This window comes from Buteo buteo, chromosome 26 (genome assembly GCF_964188355.1).
Source record: "Buteo buteo chromosome 26, bButBut1.hap1.1, whole genome shotgun sequence".
NCBI classification, from domain to species: Eukaryota; Metazoa; Chordata; class Aves; order Accipitriformes; family Accipitridae; genus Buteo; species Buteo buteo.
Window position 1 is genome coordinate 16032259 of NC_134196.1, and position 20852 is coordinate 16053110.

General features: G+C 40.8%; 1 protein-coding gene across 1 annotated transcript in view; it reads left to right on the forward strand.

Moving 5' to 3' along the window:
* The window catches only part of GRIP1 (glutamate receptor interacting protein 1), a 228559-nt gene that overhangs the window by 152825 nt on the left and 54882 nt on the right, over positions 1-20852 (forward strand). The gene's annotated exons all lie outside the window — the stretch shown is intronic.

Below are 20852 nucleotides of genomic sequence, written 5' to 3' on the forward strand. Positions count from 1 at the left end.
ATTATTATAAAAAATATATATATCTTTGTTTACTTAACTATCAAGAATGGAGTGACAGGTTTGCATGGTGTCTGGCAGCCCTGCTGGACAGTTGTGCAAGATTCACATCCAGAAAGGTGGAGTCAGCTCGGCATCTGGGCAGGAACCTTCCGTGTAGAAAATGGAAAGGCAGGTGACCTTGTAACCTGAAGAGAACTAGAATTTAGGTGTTTTAATTTATTTCCTGTTCTCTTTGGAAGATGATGGATGACCAAACCCTATTTATCATCACAGTTAAAACCAGATTCTTTATACTCCACTTTCTCTAAGAGCGAGATCTCATAGAAAAAAGAATCCCTGGCTTTAGACAGACAAAGTTCCCAGCAAGGCTTTTATTTCAGAGAAAACTCCCATCCCCATTCTCCTGTACATTGCAGGGAGGAAATCAGCCTCAATTTCACTGAGGATCTTTTAGAAATCTTTGCAGGTTTGTGTGAGGACAAGACCACATGATGAGAAGTTCTGTTGTGCTCTAAATTGCAAGTTGTTCAAGGCAGGAACCTTCTTTTCAGTGTTATCTGGATAGAGCACAGTGCAGGAGGATACAGATCTTAGCTGGAAATTACAGGCTTGTAACTGTACAGGCAGTACCTACCAGTCAGTCTCTTCATGTCATTCTTTCTCTGAATAAACTCAGCTATCTCCCTTTTGTTCTTATAACAAATCTGGGTTTATTGTTCCTGCCTTTGTGGAAATGAATGTGTTATCCTATGGAAACTTAAGGAGGTAGAAGAACCTGAAGCTTGTGTAGTCAGAAAGAAGGAAGGAAAAAGGAATATCGAACACTGGGAATTGTATGGGATGGTGGTCCTGCAGTGTCTGCAAGAAGAAATGAGGAGGGATCCAATAAGGCTCTCTTTTAATGCCTTATGATTTTGTTAGATTTTATCTAGCCCCCAGTAGGTTTTGATTTTTTCCAGTTTGCACACCCTGCATAGTTTTCCAGCAGTGGTATGAAAAGTGGTGGGAAGCTTGCTTTGCTTTTTGCAGTTATGTTATGATTATGGCACAAAGGCTGAAAACCACCCATCCTAACCCATTGATTCTTGGCCCAGGAAAACAGTGCTGATTTGAATCTTCACTTACTTCTGCTCAAGAGCAGTGAAGTCACAGTTGGGAGTAACATGAAAGGAAGGGTATGAGCCATGAACAGAAATTTAAGAGTTACAGAAATGTTGCTCTGTTCCCTGATTCTTTTGTTACCCACAAGACAAGCTATTTGTAATGCCACCTCAGGGTTGATGTGAATATGAAAATAGGCTAAAACAAGAGGAAGAGCATTGGGAAGGTGGCTTATCAGTAACTGATGCTTGAAACTAGTTCAGTAGGTTAGCCTGCTGAGCGGGGACAACAATCCAAAAGTTGTATAAAAGTCTGGTGCATTCTATAGGGTCCTCCTGGTATAAACTTTCAGTAGAATATCTTACTTATAGAGATGTAATTGTACCATTACTTGCTTTAATATCTTCTATTCTGTTAACAGATGGTTATATCCTGTAAAGTAGCATTCCATGTGGCCACAACTGGAAAGAGCCATAAATTGTATTCTGATAGCATGAAATTGGATCTTGATTTGAAAAGGTTACACTAGGTGAAGAAAATAATCCTGAACTATTTTTCAGCTACAGTCCTGTAGTGTGTAACTGACTTTTTATACTCCTGTAAGCATAAGCTGTTTCAAAGGTGCTATATTTCTCAAAGTTTAGTTCCTTTGCCTGAAGTCTTCAAGAGGTCACCTGGGAAGCTTGAACATTTTATTGTTTCTGGAACCTAGACAAACTGGAGTAAAAAAAGCATCAAGGGGTTCTGTGCAGGGTAATTAAGTGTGTATATAATGCAGGAGATGTGACTAGTCCCATTGAACGCTAGGGTTACACTTGTGCTTGCTTAAATACATCCTGAAGTATCCTGCTCAGCTGGGTCCTAGGAAATAAATTTGTCAATTCAGCTTCTTGCAAGAGATGTTGTTAGCTTCTTGGGTTTTTGGTTTTGGTTTGCCTCCCCCCCGCCCCCCCATGCCCCCCTGCTGAAATTGTTTCCAGGTTGGTGTGTGGAGTGTACTGCTGTATAGTTTCAAAGAGACTTTAAAATAGTAGGAGTTTGGAAATACCAAGATAATCCCTGAAGAAAATAGGAAAACATAATTTCTGAGAAAATATTTTATAACCTGATAAAAGTTACATTTGAATTTGCGGAGGTAGCAGTCTTCCAAATATCTGTTTTCCAAAACACCTCCTCCGATCGTGAAGCAATGTGGTTGCTTGTACTCCTCGTTGGTTTTAGAGGAAACTACCTGCATTTTTTAATTTTGTGAGGCTTTAGTAATGCTGCACTACAGAGTTTGCAGAGGAGATGGGTATGGTGACTTGCCCTACACACAACTGTGTGGAAGTAACATAAACTTTGTGGGCTTTATCACTTTTCTTTGTAATCCTTACACCTGAAGTGTCCAACCTTTATGGTCATGTGGATCACCTTTTTTTCAGCCGGTGGTGGGAGAGGTCTGAATATTGCAGCTCTCTGTGCCATAAGACTACACCTGTGCCCCTCATGTTCTGGAGGGGAAGGAGTAGAGGCAGAGTGGTGGCTAGCAGTGATTTGCTGCCACTGCCAAAATGATTTTGGAGCCTGAATCTTTTCCTTTGGCAACTACACAGCAAATATTAATTCCAAGCTATAAACTTAGGTTGGGAAGACCAAAGTTCTCATTATTTGGCAGTGCTCTGGGTGGAGTGTCCTAACAAGCTACTCACAGCTTGAAGGCTATAGGTCAGGCGTCCTCAGAGTGAGAATGAGAATTAGAATGCAATGCTAATAACAAGCTGCAGACAGAGATTCACACTGCCCCTGTCGAAACAAGAAATAAAAGTTTATCACTACATTTATTTGGAAGTAGAGCAGATTTAGTTTCCCTTCAGGTTTTCCAAAATCTGTCATGATGCTACTGGGCTCTGTTGTCTCTGTGATTGGGGTTGCATCTGCTTGGGTCATCTTTCATATTTACTCTGAAAGGGAGCATTTGGAAAAGTTCAAAGGTAAAGACTACCTTGAGTTTAAATTCTGGCCCATAACATTTTAATGTAACTCTAGTTCATAAATTGCTGCTGCTGAGCTTTTGAGCAGTCTGGTTTTTAAATCTTGGATGTTCTTGCTGGGGTAATCTTTGAATCAAGGATACTGTAGTTAAGCAAAACTGTTAGCTATTGCCAGGACTTTGGCACAAAAGTAAGCTTTTGTTATCTGTTTACACCTGAGAGACACAATCTCTTTCTCTCTCTTCACCGGGTGTTTCTTAGCTCAAACCACTCTGTGGTCTTCAGAAATGAAGGAACATATTGCACATTCAAATTCCATATGTTTCTCTGGCTTCTTTAACAGTTCTGGCACTTATTTGAGCCAGAATAAATTTGCTGGAATGTGGTACCCTGTAATTGTTCTCTGCAAAACAGATATGGTCAGCTTGTTTTTTAGTCCCAAGCTACCAGCGTCACCCTGACATAGAACCAGTCACCTTCAGCTAGAGCAACACCCTCAATTTTCTGAACTCAACACTTACCACTGATAGAACTTCCTAGAAAGGGAATTATTCATGCAATCAAATTCATCGCTAGTAAGTCTGACAGCAGTTTAACCAACACTGTCTGAGCCTTTTGCCTTTTTTAAGTTCATCCATTAAAAAAACAATTTAAAAAAACCCAGAAAAACAAAAGGCCATAACAATTCTGTGAGAGTACATTTGAAGAAATCCACCTCACCCTTCAGTATTTCTGCCTGACAAGAGCACTAGGGAGAGAAAGCTTGCGTAGTTTCAACATCAGGTGGGGTAATCTGTGATCCAGTGTAGACTTTCAGTAATTTGTGCAAGACAAGAAATACTGGAGAAAAAAAAAAAAACTTAAGGGCTGCCCCTTAAGTTTCATAAAGCAGTATCACTCAAGCGTATCCTGAGCTGTGGAGACCTTTAAGAGCTATAGAGTTTTACAAGACCAAGGAACAGGAGCTCCAGAGACTCCAAGGACAGACTCAAGATCCTCATAAACCTTATAAATGTTGCAAGACCTTGAAAGTTGAAGGAAAGTCAGGAAGCCTGTATGATTCCACGCTGTCTTTTTCCTTCTGTTTCTTTATAAACTTAAAATTAACATTTACTTTGTCTCGTACAAGTCTTTGACAGAACAGATAGGTAGTGTACTCTAGCATTTGACTGCAACTGCAGGTCTCCTGGCTGTCACAGAGCAACAGACCTGGATCCCTTGAAATTCTAAATATGAATTAGTTACTTAAACCTTCAAAGAATGCTTCCTTTCTTATGTTGCTTCAGAGACAGATTGAATGAAAATTCATGTGCAAAGCAAAGGTCACGATAGCTATGTTAGTTGAAGTATTACTCTAAATACTGCTACACAAACACATACACAAATTATGCTAGAAGACAATGTTTGAAGTCAAAAAGTCAAGCGTGCCAGTTGGGAAATGTCAGGATTGAGATTGTCTGCTCAGTCTCTGTCCAGCTAGGTGTCCATGCAATACAGTCACAAGACCCAGAGGAGAGATAATAACCTTTTTATGTAGCTATTCATTTTGAATTTTTTTTTCTGTCTTCGGTATGTGACCACAGGCTTATCGAAGTCACTGCCCAGATCCTTGTCTGAATGCAAAGTTATTAATTTCCTGGTGGTTTTTTCCTGAGGCCCTAATCCTGCCACAGTTTGAGTGCTTCAGGCAATATGCAGATCTCAAGGAGAAAACCTCAGTGTCCCAAGGTCATTCCAAATGTATTGGCTCTTTCTTAAGGCAGAAGATGACACAGACATATCTCTCTAAGAGTTTCAGAAATACCCACTCGCAGATGTGTCACTAGGTAAAACATGGGATTTTTTGTCTCTCATGGAGGCCAATGCACAATTCACGTTCACACGGCGCAAACTAAGCAGATATTTGAATCTACATAGTATGGCACGTTAGTCTCTCATCTTACTGTACAAGTTCCTTGTTTATCAAACACACTGTTTGTGCTTTCTGCTGTCAGTGCTGGATGCTTGCATCAGGGACATTCGTATGAACTGACAGTCGGGTGTGGATGTATGCAATGGGTAAGTTCTCTCTCTGTGGTGCTAGCTTGTTAGGATTTCATCTAGCAAAATATACGTGTTTTATATGACTTATCCTTGGCACTAAAAGATGCTTTTTCCTTCAGAGAAGTCTGAGGCTTGTGATTATTTTCTGCCATCAGGTTTTCTGGCTTTCAGGACTGGTTTTTTACAATAAGTGGAGGTTATTCCTTTTAACCCTTCATCTCCCATGCTGCTACTAAATATGATGGTCTGGCTTCACTGAGTCCCATCAGGAGCCTATGAGAGGATTGATATCAATCAGGCAGGCATCAGTTCCTGCTTGGTTACCTGCTTTAATCTACGCTATTTACCTGGTTTAAAAGGAAGATAAATACCTTTTTAACACCTCCTGAGATAAATGGATAGCATGGAAACCTAAGGTGAACAGGCATTACAGTTTTAAAAACAAATCCAGCATTTGGGCTGGCAAATTCAAAACCCAGTTCTTGATTCATCAATACTTTGTGTGATATTGCTGCTGACTGCTGATAGTGAAACAAGAAAATGCTTGCAGTTAGTGACCAATACAGTTTAAATGTCCTTTTTAGCCTTTACAGAAATTGTGACAGAAAGAGAATCTGGTACTTCAAAGCAGTACGTGGGTGTCTCCTCCATGTTACGTGACCTTCTACTCTTTCTTGCAGTTCCCTCTTTAGGCCTTATACACCTCCCAGCCAACTCATTCACTGCTAGCTCCCTCAAAACTTAGAGTGCTTTGTCTTATGGACAGGACACTCATTTCATCATGAGGACTGTTGAGTAGTGAAAGAGGTGTGTAATGGGGCTTTGTAAGAAAACAGTATTTCTCTATCTCATGAGTGGTATCACTGTGTTGCAGAAGCAACTGTCAATTTGTTGTTTCCCAATATATGTCTGAGCTTACATCCTTAACAGTGTTGACATGTTTTTATGTACCAATGCCTAGGTTTCTTTGTGGGAAATCTTTTTATCTGACATTATGTCTGTACCCAAATAGCTCCTCAAAAGAGTGAGAACCATTAAGCCCACCAGCCTGCTCCCTGTTAGCCGGGTTATCAGACCAGCTGTCCAGCACAGCATGTACATGCTTCATGGGGACCAGAAAAGACTTGAGAGACACATGGGACCAGTGGGTTTCAAAGATGTTCGCTGACAGCAGAGAACTGCAAAGGTTCAGGATCCCTTGTTCCTTCCTGTCTGTTCCATGCAAGCGTGATGCTTTTTTCCTCTGTTCTTTGTTCTTACCGTGGTCCTAGCTGCATTACTGTCTTTTTTTTCCCAGCAGCTGCTTGGTTTTCCCTTTCCTTACTGACCTAGTTTGAGTCTTCTTTTCTAGAAGGTCCTAAAACCCCAACATGCTAATCCTTCTCCTTACAGCCCGGTTTTTTCTGCTGTCTTTTGCGGAGTAAGGCTTAGGTAATTTTCCAACACATTTCTCTCACTGCTGATTTCCTTCCATAAAGGCCTTTTGCAGTTTTCATGCCTGCCCTTTAGCCCTTTCTCCTGTCCCTGTCTCTTAGCAAACCATTCCCAAGTTTCTTGTACTGCAGCTTCTTTTCAGATCAATCACCCTCTCACCTCAGTTCCTCCCCTTCTTGCCCAAAAAGTCCTACTCTCCCCTCCTCCTGGCTCTTCTCTTGATTCTCTGTGCCAGATCTGTCAGGTAATGGAGACACACAGAGAACATGAATTTTCAATATAAATATATAAATATAATATAAAGCTTACAGAGTTTTCAGGGGAGGGGGTGCAGCAAAACAGTATGGTTTTCCCTAATGATGTTCTCAGACACAGCTTACCTGTTTCAGCTGAAATAACTAAGGGAAGAAAAAAAAATACAGCCTGAGAGAGGCAACCATCATAAGAAAAAATCACAGCAAATGATTGAACAGTGGCCAAGTTGTAAGCAATTAAGATGTCTTAATGAGAAAAGTCTATCACTCCCAAGTATATTTGCCCTATAGAATTTTTTACTTTCTTTTCTCTGCCTGGTTGTGATTTGTTGTCACAGTTTGATAGCCATGTTGCTAGTAGATGATTACAGAAGGGAGGAGTTGTTATGTTTTACAGGGATTTCATAAATCTTACAGATATTTCTCTCTTTACAGACTTCTTGATCATCCCTAAAGAGAAATAAATGGAGTTTAGCTGAACCATATAAGTTACAAATTACTCTAACAGGTCCAATTAACATTTCTCTCTAGTGCTTTTGAAACCATGGCCTCATTAAAAGCAGCTTAATAAACATTGCTTTGTATGGGAGGAAAAACTGTAAAGGTGAAATGAGATGTCCCTGTAACAGAAAACTAAAAGTAGAATTTAATTGTCATAAATAACTAGGGAAGGGAGCGGCGGAGTGTATCATCTTCCAAATTCCACTTCGTGTATGAAAATATTCTGTTTTACTTACTGGGTACTGAAAGTAATGGACAAATTTGTCTTCAAAGACTTGTCAGGAAGGTGAAACACATATTTGTATGCAGTTAGTCTAAATAGTGTACAATTAAAAAAAATCAGTCTGAAATATCTAATGTATTTCATGATGGGCATTCATTAAAGTAGAGCCTGTCTAATCTGTCCTCCTATCTCCTCACAAAGCATGTGGTCTGAATTTTTTAGATGCCAATTCAAGGATTTGGATCCTCAAATGGAAGCAGCCTCTGCCTATTAAAATAGGCTATTGTGCTTCTTTTAGTAAGTATGTAAAAACAAATGATGGAAGGAGGAGATTGCTGTAATAATCTCTCATGTCCACCATCCAGGCTCCAAGCAAGCAGAGGGAAGGAGCAAATAACCCTCATATATATTTAGTAAAAGATGGGAAAAAAGGATTGATCAAATTTTTCCACTTTGCATGAGGGCTATCCAGATGTGCCGTGAAATGCAGCATGAAAGAGAATTGCCATCTCTACTACATGCTCGTACCTCCGGTCAGCTGGAAGTTAGTCAAGAGGTCTTTCAGTAAGTTGGCTTATCTGTTACTTAGTGTGCTGGTCAACAGCAGACTAACAAGGATAATGAAGTATCCTGATTTGTGCTGCTCTGAAAAAAAAATCGAGCAGGTAGCTGAAGAACTTAAATTCAGAGTGCAGGTGTGAACGTTTTACAAAGAGGATGATAATTAAGCTTCTTGGGAGATTAAAGGATCTTCCGCATGTGCCATGCAATTCAATGCAAGAGAAACTCTGTAATCAGAAAGAAACCAATTAAAAAAATTCATCCTTGGACTTGGTTTAGTGGCATTGCAGTCATCTGAGAGAATAAGGAATAAGGGACAGATTTTATTTTCTTTATATTAGAGAGAACTTAGGCTGTAACCCCAGAAGCTGTTTCTAAAAGGGCCCGTCTCTAAGGAAATAACAGCAGCAAAGGCTCCATTCCCGCCTCCATTCCAGGGAGAGGAAAACACTAAATGTCTCCCAAGACTTTCCCTGAGGGAGGTGTTTAAAAAATCCAGAACCAAACTACTCCATCCTCTTGACTTTTTTTCATCGATATCACACACCCAGACTATGCCCAACAGGTTAGGCCAAGGGGAGAAAGCCTGAGAAACCCTCAGATCAGTTCCTGGAACACCTGTAGTGGCCAGAAACTAACAGGTTAAATTGGGATGCAGTAGGGCAGATTTTGATCCCTTTACACTGAAGTTCATGGTTCATTCATCATGTTACAGAACATTTGTGCTGAAAAAGGATGGATTTTAAAGTATGAATATTTGTAGGTATTCTGCCTAAATATGAGCTGTCTCAATTAATGGTGTTCCAGTGCAAAACCGGTGTGAATGAGATCTGAAGCAGGTCCTGTGAGATTGCACCATGTAGTATTCAGCACGTGGAAGATGTGTACTGCTCAGAGAAGGCAGTACCTAGGCCTGTGAGCTGGAAGTGTAGGTAGGGGAAAAAAAAAAAAATCAACATCTAAGCTGAATGAGTTTATCTTGAAATCAACATAGTTACTCAAAGTTAATTGCACCAGTGCCACATCTTACAACATGATCTTGTAACACAGAATTACACTTCTGATGGTGTTGCATAGCTGTACAATGAGTGAAATGTTATGTTCTCTGGGTTCAAACCACATTGCCCTACAGCAATTTTAAATACCCATAATAACCTGTCTTTGCATCTTTTTCCTAAATGCATGGTTGCCATGCTTTGTTCATTTAAAGAGATCATTTCATAGCCTACGAACTCAATATTTACCAGACTGGTTTGGGAAAACAGTACTGATAAAAATTGCTCTGTGTGTTAGCCTCTGTTCAGCCAAAAAATCATTGGATTTTTCTTTTTTTAATCAATTCACTGGTGACTCACGTTACTGGTGTTTGACCTTCTGTGAGTCTCATGATTTTCATTGGTAAGGAAATTGGCCAGTATAGTCTGACAGCTATTATTGATTGGTTGTGTCGCTATTTCAATGTAGGTGCTGGAGGACCCTAACAAAATGATGTTTCTGTAATAATTGAACGTGCATTCGAAATGAACTAAAGGCAAGCACCTTACTACAGGTTTTCTTCTTGGAGGAGAAGAGGGTGGTAGTGATTTTACGAAGAGTACTTATCTAGACCATTCGCTGGTTTCATCTTTAATTGCAATTCTGACATGAGCAGAAAAGTCATGGCTCACTGCAGCCAAAAAAAGAGTGCTGAGCCCTCCTGAAGAGATGAGTAATGAAGGATATGATGGTTTCCCAAGGTTACAGGTAAAGCTGTGGCAAGCTGATGTTTTTTCCTTCCTCTTCTGTGCCTCCAGACATTTCTTCCCTGGCTGATAAAATTGCATTTTTACATGCAGAACCCACACTGGTATAAAAGCACTCTTTCTTGGAAGTGAGTCAAGTCATGTGGTGACCCAGACCCTCAGGTTACCTGCATGAAATTGGAAGCAGAGTAGGGCTTTGCCAATAGACAAAATTGGCTGTAGGGCATCAGAGGCAGTGAGGCTCTGGGGAGAAGAGAGACAATGGAGGAGCAGAGATGGGGATGCTAATGAGAAAGAAAGGGCTTTCCAGGGTAAGGGTTCCTATTGTATTACACACAAGCATCTGTAACCCATATTGCCTCTGAGTTACAGGGTTGCTTTCACTTTTTTTCTGGCAGATAATCCAAAGGTTACATACATGAAAAGATGCTAATGTGTACACCTTGAGGCAGAGCTTTGGGATTTGTTTTATGTTACTTAGGAAGTCCCTCAACACTTTCTTTAAAACCTCCTAGTTGGGCTGTTCTTTATCCTTTATTGTATATACAAAAGATATTGTTGATTCAGGTCATCACGCCTGAGTTCTTAATTGAAATCTAAAGGCTTCAAGAAGCTTAAATTAAAAATTTAAAAAAGACAAGAAAAAAACCCACCTGGACTGGAGACACACTGAGCCTGTGGTTTGCCCTCTGTCATTAATATGATTTTGGCACAAAATCGCCCATAGCTGCGAAGAAAATCTAAAGTAAATTCTCCCTGCAATTCTTCCTGCCATTTTTGGCTCAGGCAAACTTATAACTAGCTGTTATTCACATTTAACTTTCTAATTTTAAAATAAATGCTTTATTCAGGTATTAAATACCCTGGAATTGCATTTTTAGCTAAATGTATAGTTTTCTCTTGATTGTTAAGTATGATCTGCTAGGTGATTCTCTCCACAGAATTTAGTAGTTTTTGCGTGCACGTGAAGGTGCATGTAATGCCTAGCCACGGTGTGCTCTCACCTGAAGTGTTCAGGATGAGAACAAGAACTATCTGTCCTTAGGTCAGCTCTCAGGTGCCTTTCATAAAGTTAGCCAAGGCCTGGTCCAAGCGTTTGACTCAGTAGGAAGACTCTCATTGATTTCAGCTGGGATTTAAAATGGGACCCAAAGGAGAAAAATCTAGCTCTTGTCCTACATTTTAAGAGCTTTGCTCATAGGGAAATAAACAGCAGAGCTGTGCTTCTTTGCCCCCTTCCTCAGTTCTCACCAAATGGACACCCAGTTTATACCAACAAAAATGTCTTCTGCCAGCATAAAAGTCTCCTAGTTTAAGCACCATTTGCACCACTAACTCAATGTTTTATTTCGTTGCCAGCATAAGAGCATCTCCTTTAGGCATTCTACAGCGAACTCAAGTCTGAAGTGTAGAAAAGACGTGTATTACAAGGACATAACTCTGATGCAGATTATTTAAAAATAGTGCTGTTTGCACTCTTTAATTGCACCCAGTTACCACTCAGTCCTCTCCTGTCTAGTAATGAAAAGAGAACATGCCAGGCCCATTTTCTTTTCACCCCTTTGCTAAAATATTTCTCTTCTGGTACTTCAGCATTTGGATGAGAAACAGGGTGTACGTGCATGAAATTACCAGGTTTGTGATAAGTTTTATAGGTCATCCCAGTCTGGATCTAGACCACAGCGAATGTCTCCATCCTCAAGCATGCTAGAGAAACTCGTAGATGAACAGCCACCATACATTTAATTTTATTTACTGTTTGGCTTTCACATAACAGATCAGATTTCAAATGTTAGCATTTGACGTTATAAAACATGGCAAGGTGTTGGTGCTCCTGGTCTGTCTCAGTGCATTCTGCCATTCCTCAGTTGGGTACAGAATGTGGAAGAATCAGCTGCTATGTTTAAACTAGGAAACAGCTGCAAAGGAAGAGCAAAGAAGGAAGGATGTGTCCTTTCTGTGCTTCTTTGTGATCCCCCTTGTAGGAGGAATGGCTTTTTTGAGAGTGTTATAAGCTGCCTCACAGTTAAACCCATGATTTTATGAACAGTGAAAACTTCAACAGTTTACACTAAGGTTTTCCTTATGGCCCTCTTCCACCTTCCCCCAGGTAACTGCCCAAGTCTGCCTTTTTTTTTTTTTTTTTTTTTTAAAGCATGTTTGGGCAAAATTGTTCTGCCATTTCCAGGAATGAGTTTAGAGAAAGTTGTTTTCCCTATGATGATGATGAAGTTGGAGAACTTTTCTTTGTGAAAATTTGTCTTTTTGAAGCACTGGAACATGGACGTGCAATTCAGTAGGTACTGGTTGAGGGAGAGAAAGCCCTTTTTGGAAAAGTCTCTTCTGCTTATCGCAGTGAAAATCCACCCAGACTTAGCCACATTGGGAAGTCTTTGAAAGGATACAGCTCAGTGTGCTCAGGAAAAGCAGCATTTTGTGATGACTTTTCCAAAAGATTGTGTATATTGGGGAAAGATTTTTCTTGTCTATGCAAAGTTCCTTTCAGTTCAACTCTTCGGGGGTGGGAAATGCAAGAATTAGATGTCCATGCAGCCTTCTCAGATGACTTGGAGTATATGTGTTATGGTATAGATTTTAATCAGAATGATTGCATACGTTTCTCCTTCATCAGTCACCTGCTGCATAGTACTAAGTGATCTGAAAAGCAGTCAAGTGAGAGAAATGTTCTGAAGAGTAGATCATCTCATCTTGTTGTAGATGCCTAAACTAGGGCAGGTGAAACACATTTCTTAAATGCCAGTTTTCTCTGATGGTTGTAGAGGGAGTTTAGGCCGCCAGCTCAGGTGTAGCTACGTCAGGTCTGCTCTACAGATGCCTGCGTTTTGGTGCAGTGAATCCCAGCGTACGTGTCTCAAATAGTCCTCTCCGGAGTAATGAATGCTTTTGACCTTCATTTCTTTGATGCTCATTTGTTTATCTATACAGTGGGGAAAATGCCATGCTTTTGCTCTAAAGGGTGGTTATAAGATAAAATCATTAATAAATATGTGTTGTAATGAATGTTCAGAGGCTGCACCATACAATAGCTCTCCCTCCACCACGTATGCTCGGAGAAGGTTGAGAACACTGTTTAGTAATTAAGGCATGAACATGGAAAAAAAAAAAGGTAAAAGTGTTGCTACTCATTAAATACTCACTGTCTACTTTCCGCATGAGGCTCTTGAAGAAGGAGGAATATGTGATTATTTAATTAAAGAAGGGAGGTAAAAATAAGTTCATCCAGGCAATTTTCATTCTGGGGTTCATTAAGTTTGAAGCGCTTTGTGCCCACATGGTGACCGTAATATTTTCCTTTTAATGTCATTCTGTTTGTAAACAGACACTTCTGAGGTTTTTTTATGTGCATGTATTTTTATAATGATTTATATTGATGTTCTGCTGATTTTAATCAGCTCCTCATTTGGGTTTTTACAATTTGCATAAGCCCAGTCTTTCTGTTCTGGTCAGCTCAGCAGTGTTGAATTGAATAGCCTTTTGAGCACTGTGACCTCTAATTTTTCAAGGTCTTTACAGCTTAGGTAAATTTGGATGGATTTTCACTGGTCCAGGAAAAAAAAAAAAAAAAGGACAAAGAAACACACCTGGAAAAGGTTTTTCAGAATTTCTCCTTTACACAAATTCGGAATTACTGAAATACAAATCTGTATACCTTATAAGCACTGGAACAACTTCAAAAAGAAAAAAGTCCTCAGACGGGGGCATGAGAGGACCTGGAGTCCCTCCGAGCCTGGCAGCAGGAGCTGCTCTGGCAGGAGGGAAAAATGGCTTGTCCTGCACCGAAGGAGGAGCCGCATAGGAACTTTGCCAAGGGTGGCCCTGGCAGCAAGCTGGCAGGCTGCCTACTGAGGCAGCAGATGGAAAAAGCGCGCTTCTCATTGCTGGGGCTCTGTCAGTTATGGGGTGCTTGGGTTTCTAGAGGTTACTGCTTGGCTGGGATCTGGGGAGAAGAAATGTGGGGAATCGTTTTTGCTGGAAATGTACACTGCAGAGAACAGGGGATATAGAAACTTTCTTTTACTCCCAGTAGTACTGTTTCTGTATTGCTTGGAACAAGCACTGGGAAGGGAAAAGCTGGAAATACGTAGGCAACAGGTAAGCAATCCTGGATTATTTTTGCAATGTGGCATCAAAGAGCTTATGTCCAGAACCATGGCTTCTGTGTTAGATTTGAGGGCAATTTACCTCAATTACTTGCTGTATTTCTTTGAAATGTTTTTGCTGAACTACTGCTCAGGCAGTACCAAAGCGGAAAGAGAGGGCAGTTAATAAACTTGTTACCTGACTCATTCTACCAAAGTTTCATTTCATGAGTGGTTGGCATTGAATGGCAAAATATCCTGTGCAACCCCCAAGAGCTGCAAAACTCTCACTCTGCTCCTTGGTGCATAAATATCAAGGTCAGATCTCAGCCTCGACCTTCTGCATGGTAGCATTTTATACTATGGCTGTGCCAATGCACTAATTATTTATAAGACAGCTGTGCTAGAGCACAGATTATTGAAAAGAGACCAAAGGTTTTGCAGTAAAAAGTGGTACTGATAGTACTAACTTGTAGCATCAGAAATTCTGTTAGGCATTCAGAATTCTGTTATGGACAACTGTGTAGAGTTTAGTTTTTCTTTTCTTCTGGTTTATACTCACCTAATAGGCTTTGCAGAGGAGTTTTTTTGACTAGCCTGAAACCACCTACCTGTTCAACCAAACCAAGTCTGTTGATTTCAATGTTAGCAGAAGCACGCCCAAAGTCAGCTTTCCAAGGCAGAGACTGCGCTTAGCTTGTGCGCAGAGGTCACTAACGTGTGCAAATAACAAGTAATAGTGAATGTATGAGACGGTGTGGCTCCGTACAGAGGACCCTCGAGCAAAGTCTAGTCGTGCACCTCGAGTATGTCAAGCAGCCCAGCCACGTGGGAGCGGGGCTGCCCTTGGGTCAGCCACCCTGGGGAGAAGCAGAAGTGGCTGTCCCCGTTGCGGCACCTCGCTCGTGTGGCTCTGCTGTTCCCAGGGCTTCAGCTCCCACCGCGTGGCGGGGAGACGCGGACAGCTCAGGTATCTCACCACCACAGCGTTGACATGTCTTTCGTGTGCGTGTCAGCTGTCTTACCAAGAGGTCCAGGGTACGCCTTTGCTCTGAAGCTTTTGGGATTATCCAAGACGTTGTTATCCTGGTAGAGCCCTGGGCAGATGGGAGCTGTCAGCTCGACACAAAGTTTGGGTGTTCACAGTGTTTGTTCCCATCTGTCAAGTGCTGGCAGCAAGGGGCTTTATGCTCTGCAGGCTTTTGAAGAGAATCCAGTCCCACTCTAATTATTACTGTTCCCGTTAGATGGAAACTTAGGGTTATTATGGCAAATGGACATAATGGGTACTCCAGCACTTAATATTATCCATAGTAGTGTGTACTTACAGGCTTACTTTCGAGGCTGGCAGATGTAAAATTTGACACACCAGCTGTGTCTTAGTTTGCCAGCAGGGATGCAGATTGTGTTGTCCTTGTTTGTTCTATTTGTTGTGTTTAGTCAGGTACAGAATCGTGCAAGAGCCTGAGTGTTTTGAAGAAATCGAAGTTTTGTGTATTTTCTTTCCTGTCCTACTTGCAAGAAAAAATTAAGTATGAGAAGTTCTTCAGTACATATGTATGTATCTATCAGTTTGCCCAGAGAAGTTGTGGCTGCCCCATTCCTGGCAGAGTTCAAGGCCAGGTTGGACGGGGCTTTGACCAACCTGGTCTGGTGGAAGGTGTCCCTGCCCATGGCAGGAGGGTTGGAACTAGATGATCTTTAAGGTCCTTTCCAACCCAAACCATTCTGTGATTCGATGGTTCTGTGATTTTATCTATGCTTTGTGCAATACAGAAAATAGTGGTTTGTATTGCGGGGTCTCAGCAGAGGACTTCGCATAACGTTTGCACCATTTTTGGGGTCTTTGTTATTTTGGGAGATGGTTTTAAAAAGTAATTATTTGTGAGTTCCGTTCCTGGAACAGAATGTAGGCAGAATTCCATTGGTGCTGCCTTATGCAAACATTTCACAATCAGTCTAATGCTATATAATGTTTCAGGGTGGTTTTCAGGAGCCATGCTTCAATAGAGAGGTGGTGTTTGAGGCCTAGGCTGCCAAACTGACCATAAAGGTGTATTTTATTTATAGACTCCTAAGTTCTGAAACCATGTGCTGCCATCAAGGGTGGAGATTTGAGTTTTTGGTAGTTCTTTAAGTGCCACCTGAGTTTTCTATGTAGTATTCATTTTCAAGGTAGCAAAGGAAAGAAATTGCAGAGCCTGGGTGTTTATTTAAAATGCATTCAGACTAGCTTCAAAGGGGCAGATCCAGGACCTTCTGTACAGGCTCCATCCACCATATCCTGCCCCTGTTGTAAATTAAGCAATACATAAATTGGGGTTTAGATTAACAGGGCACATGAAAGGTATAGATAAATTAAGAGATTGGGATTTAATACAGATTTTGAGCAGAGAAGGGATCTAGTAAAAGGGAAAGATGTCTGAGCATGAACCAGAGTTAGTGGGAGGAAGGAGCGTCCCAAGAATTGGGGAAAGTCTTTTAAACAAAAGGGGTTTAGGCAGCCTTTTGTGGTCCAAACATGAGAGAGAGTCCCAAGCAGATTTTGAGTACATCCCCACCCACACTGGTGTGAGTACTTTGAAGGCAGGGATGGTTCTTCTGCTGGTTAGCAGGCATTTCTTAGCTGAGAAGGATGATGGGGCTAAGGTTGCAAAGTATGAAATTGGGTAAAGGCAGCTCCTAAGCTTTTGATTTGAAGAACTTCGTTGAATTAGAGGCATATAAATGAATTGCAGGAATTAGGCAGGAAGAAAAAAATGGAAAGACTGTGCCAGTCAGTTGACAAGAATATGAAATTGCTTGTGTATAGGGGAGGAGATAGACGGCACGTTCGTTTAGAGAATAATGTCTCCATTTTCCATTCTGAGGTTGAGAGGTCCCTCTGATTTCACTATCACTCATTCTGCTGGCATCCTCCTGAAATTATTCCTATTTTACATTTTTGAAATCTGATTATTCTAAAGGTGAGAGGGTGTGAAATGCCATTGGTGGCTTTTTTCCTAAGCAGCAATTTCATGTTTTTCTGTGGACTCTTCGAGCTTTCTTTCATTTAGTAGCCCAGCAGCTCCAGTGCTGTGCTGTTACTGGCAATAAGGAAAAAGACACTATTTTATATTTTTTTAGTACTGTTTTTGCCCCTCTAATTCTAGCTGAGCAGGTAAAATTAGAACAACTGTTGCTCACTCTACAGCCTGCCTGAAACACACAGATACTCTGTAATCAAGGGAACACTAGGAGCAGACGTGTTTTATGGTAAGTTATAAGTTGGGCCTTGGAGACTGCCACTGACCCTTTGAAAAAGAGCAATATTTAATTTTTAAGTAGTTGTTCTATTATTAAAGAAACTACCACCCTCTCTCCCCAAATATTGCTTGCAATATATAATGCCAGCTTACTCCATTCCAAAATATATTTTGGGGTAAAGTCTTACGTGTCATTAAGCTTCTTAATATTTTTTGTATTCTAGCTCTCAGGAGAATTAGAAACACTGTCAATGACTTTTAGCTTTTCAGAAATCATTATCAGAGCTTGCTAGCTGGCATTGATTTTAGTTTTCCCATAAGATCTGAGATGAAAAAAGGTTACTCTGCTAAATAAAGCATGAACAAAGCCAGGGTGCAAACATTATGCAATATTAGAAGAACAGAATATCAAGGCTGGTACTGTGCATCAGTGCCCTGTGTGTGGTTCACTTATGACCTTTAGAGTCACAAAAGTATGAGGAATCAAATAATACTGCTCTGAATGAGTGATAATGGTGCTACCCAGCTGTAGGGCATCTTGAATGTTGTTCCTGTGCTCTTTAGACACTGCAGAAGTCTTATTCCTGCCTCTCTTCCTTGCTGCTGCTTTCCCTCTTGAAACCATTGACCCATGATCCCAATCTCAATTTCTTAATTAGATCATCTTAAAAAATATGTAATTAATATTCTCTTCTTTGCAAAATGGAGATTGGGGATTTGTTGAGATCGAATTATCTTTGGAGTACAAGAAAAGGGTATTACATAAAGAAGCAGCCTCCTACCCCAACAAATTTAGTATTTAAATAACTGTCAGTCAGCTCTGTGTGTATAAGGGAGACTTAGCTAATCATCTAGTTGGTGTTAAATATGAATGAATGAAAATGCCCCTTCAAAGGAAATTAAAAATGTTAGCAAAATAGCCTAAGGAATATTTTAGGATGTGGCTGAAAAACAGTGCCAAAAGTGGTTTTTTTCATCTCTCTGCACCTGTGACCTGGTGAACTAGAAACCTGGGGAAGTAAGAAGAAAGGTGTTAGTGGAGAGAAGCACAGAGGAAGGAGAAAAGTGGGGAAAAGCTTCCCCACTCCCAGCAAATCTTTCTCTTGCACAGGAAAGTAACTAGCCAGTTCTGGTTTTGGCTCTTGTTTTGCTGGAGACCATGGAAAAGGCAGGCAGTTGGAGGAGGTCGACCACGTATTGCTCGGGCAGTCCCAGGAAAACACGAGAAGGGAAACAGTGGGGCCACGGTACGATAAGGGATGGAGTCTCACTGTCACAGATAGGGATGTGATCTTGCCACTGGACTGTGAGGAGTTGGGACAACTTTAAGTGTAACAGTCTTATAGAGAGAGCGTTTTAATGGACACAAAGAATGCTCTTTCTGGTTTGGTGTTCATTTAAAAAAAAAAATCCTTAAGAATACAATAAGCAAACCACATGGAGAATGACCAGATTCATTAAGTGCAGTTTAAGATACTGTTTGACAGTAATGAATAGTCTGTTGATTAATGAAGAAAAGCAGATGTGAATGCACACAGAATCCCTGAGTGCTTTTATGTTGCTCCACTGTCAGCTGAGAAGGGCTGTAAAGGCCCTTGCAAAATGGTCTGTGTGGAGAGTGTGACTGCTAATGCCCCAAGTCTTAGAAACAAAATTCATCCAGCCTGTTAGAATTTCTGCCTGTTCTTTGGATTGGTTACCTGGGCTCAGATTTGTACAACTGCACATGGATTTTAAGTGCCCTGTAAGAAATGTGTCGGCTCTGATTTTTGCATTTCAGCAATCTACCTTTCTAAAGGAATGGCAAATACTCAAAGCTCTCCTGGTGATAAACCTATGTTATGTCTGACACCTGAAATTTTGAGCCATTTCTGGAAAAAAAAAATTGTTTTAATGTTTCAGCTTCTGCTACTTCCTACAGAAAATAGGGGCACTAATCCCTAACGTGCTGATTCTGAATGGACTGACACAACTATGCCTGCTGCGATTTCCCCACCATAGGTTATTCTGTAAAATACCCTGTTGCGACTGAGGTATGGCAAATAAAGGCCCAGATCCAGCAGCAGGAGCTGGGACTGCTGTCATACCGTTCTGTGCCTTACACACTAGGCTCACCACTGCAGTTTCTAAGTACTTTCCACTTGTGCACTGAGTGCTGAAAGTGGTGTGTCTGTTGTCTTCAGCCTTTCTAGAGTGAGAGGTGGCTGCAATAGTGTGTTTTGCATTGGACCCTTTCTGTAACTCATGTTGGGTCACATACATAAAAACACAGACCTCCCCTACATTCTGTTGTAATTTTCTTAAAGAAAGCAAGTTCAAGGAAATGGCCATGCGTTTCTGCATATAAGGACTTGTGAGGGTCCTTACATGAGAGTTTACTCAACAGATTCCTTGGGGAACAATCAATGACTATCCCATATACCTCAGAGCTGTAGCATGTATGATTGCTGAATGTGTGCTGGAAAAGAATCACTGATCTTTGTGAATTAAAAAAAGAGCATGGAGAGAGCAGAGGAAAGCCAGTGTAAAGTGTAGGGCATTTGGGAGTCGTGGGGAGATTCAAATTGATTTCTCCAAGCTGATGTGCTGTAAATTTTCCAATGTTTTGCTGTTAAAGGAGAGAGTGTCAGAGACTTCAGATTTTTTCCATTTCCCCAATAATCTTCCTTAACTTCACTAAAATACATCTCTCTGATCCACCCAGCTGTGGTCCAGTCTTTGGATATTGGTAATGGAAATTGCAGTTTAGGTATAGAAGATGTTTTTCCTTTTAGGAGGGTTATAGAAAGATGTCCAGGTATCATATGACCTGAGCTGAATGAGGTTTGCTGCTCTGAAAATATAATCTGGGTGCCCCTTTGTTCTAATTAACAATATGCTTTCTTGACTAAGTCTGAGCATGAGGCACACAGGTACTGGGTATAAAAATTAGGATTACAGAAAAAGAGAGAGAACAAGAACCAAATGGATAAAAGAAAGCTCCTACCTGAGAGAGGTATTGATCTACTTGCTACCTCTAGACTGCAAAGATTTTGTATGAAGGGAACAAAGAAAGATGTGAGGAGCAGAAAAGCACATTTGTTTGGCCAAGAAAAAATATTTCTGTGAAATACTGGCTTCTAGTTTGACAGGATTAAGACATATTTAGATCTGTGAATGCATCGGTACAAAAGCATTAAAACTTTGCTTTGGGAGAACTGCAATTTTGAGGAACTATGCGTTTGTTGACTGATATGAACCAGCACACACTTGCTGTATTATTTATTTTTTTACTGTCAGAGAATCGCAACAACAACAGAGAAGGCTACGCGAACCTGTTACATACTATTTTAAGGTGAAAAAATTGTTAGCCTGTGGACATCTAATGGGGAAAAAGCTCGGTGAGAGAAAAATTAGTGTGAGACAGTAAGGTATCCACTTGTTTGTCACTTACATTATTGCTAGAAGATACAGCAGCATCCAGGCAAGATCAATAGCAGTCCTGTGGAGCTGTCTCTTTCAACTGGTTCAGCTGGCTTTTTAAGGTCAAAATCTGTTTTGACATCCTTCTTCCCTGTCTGTCTCTTCCAAGCTGCTCAAAAAATTATTTGTGCCTTGTGTTGCCATGACTTCTGAAAAAAAAAAAAAAAGAAAGCACCCAAAACCTTCCGGTTAGAGAAGTGAGAAGCTGCAGAG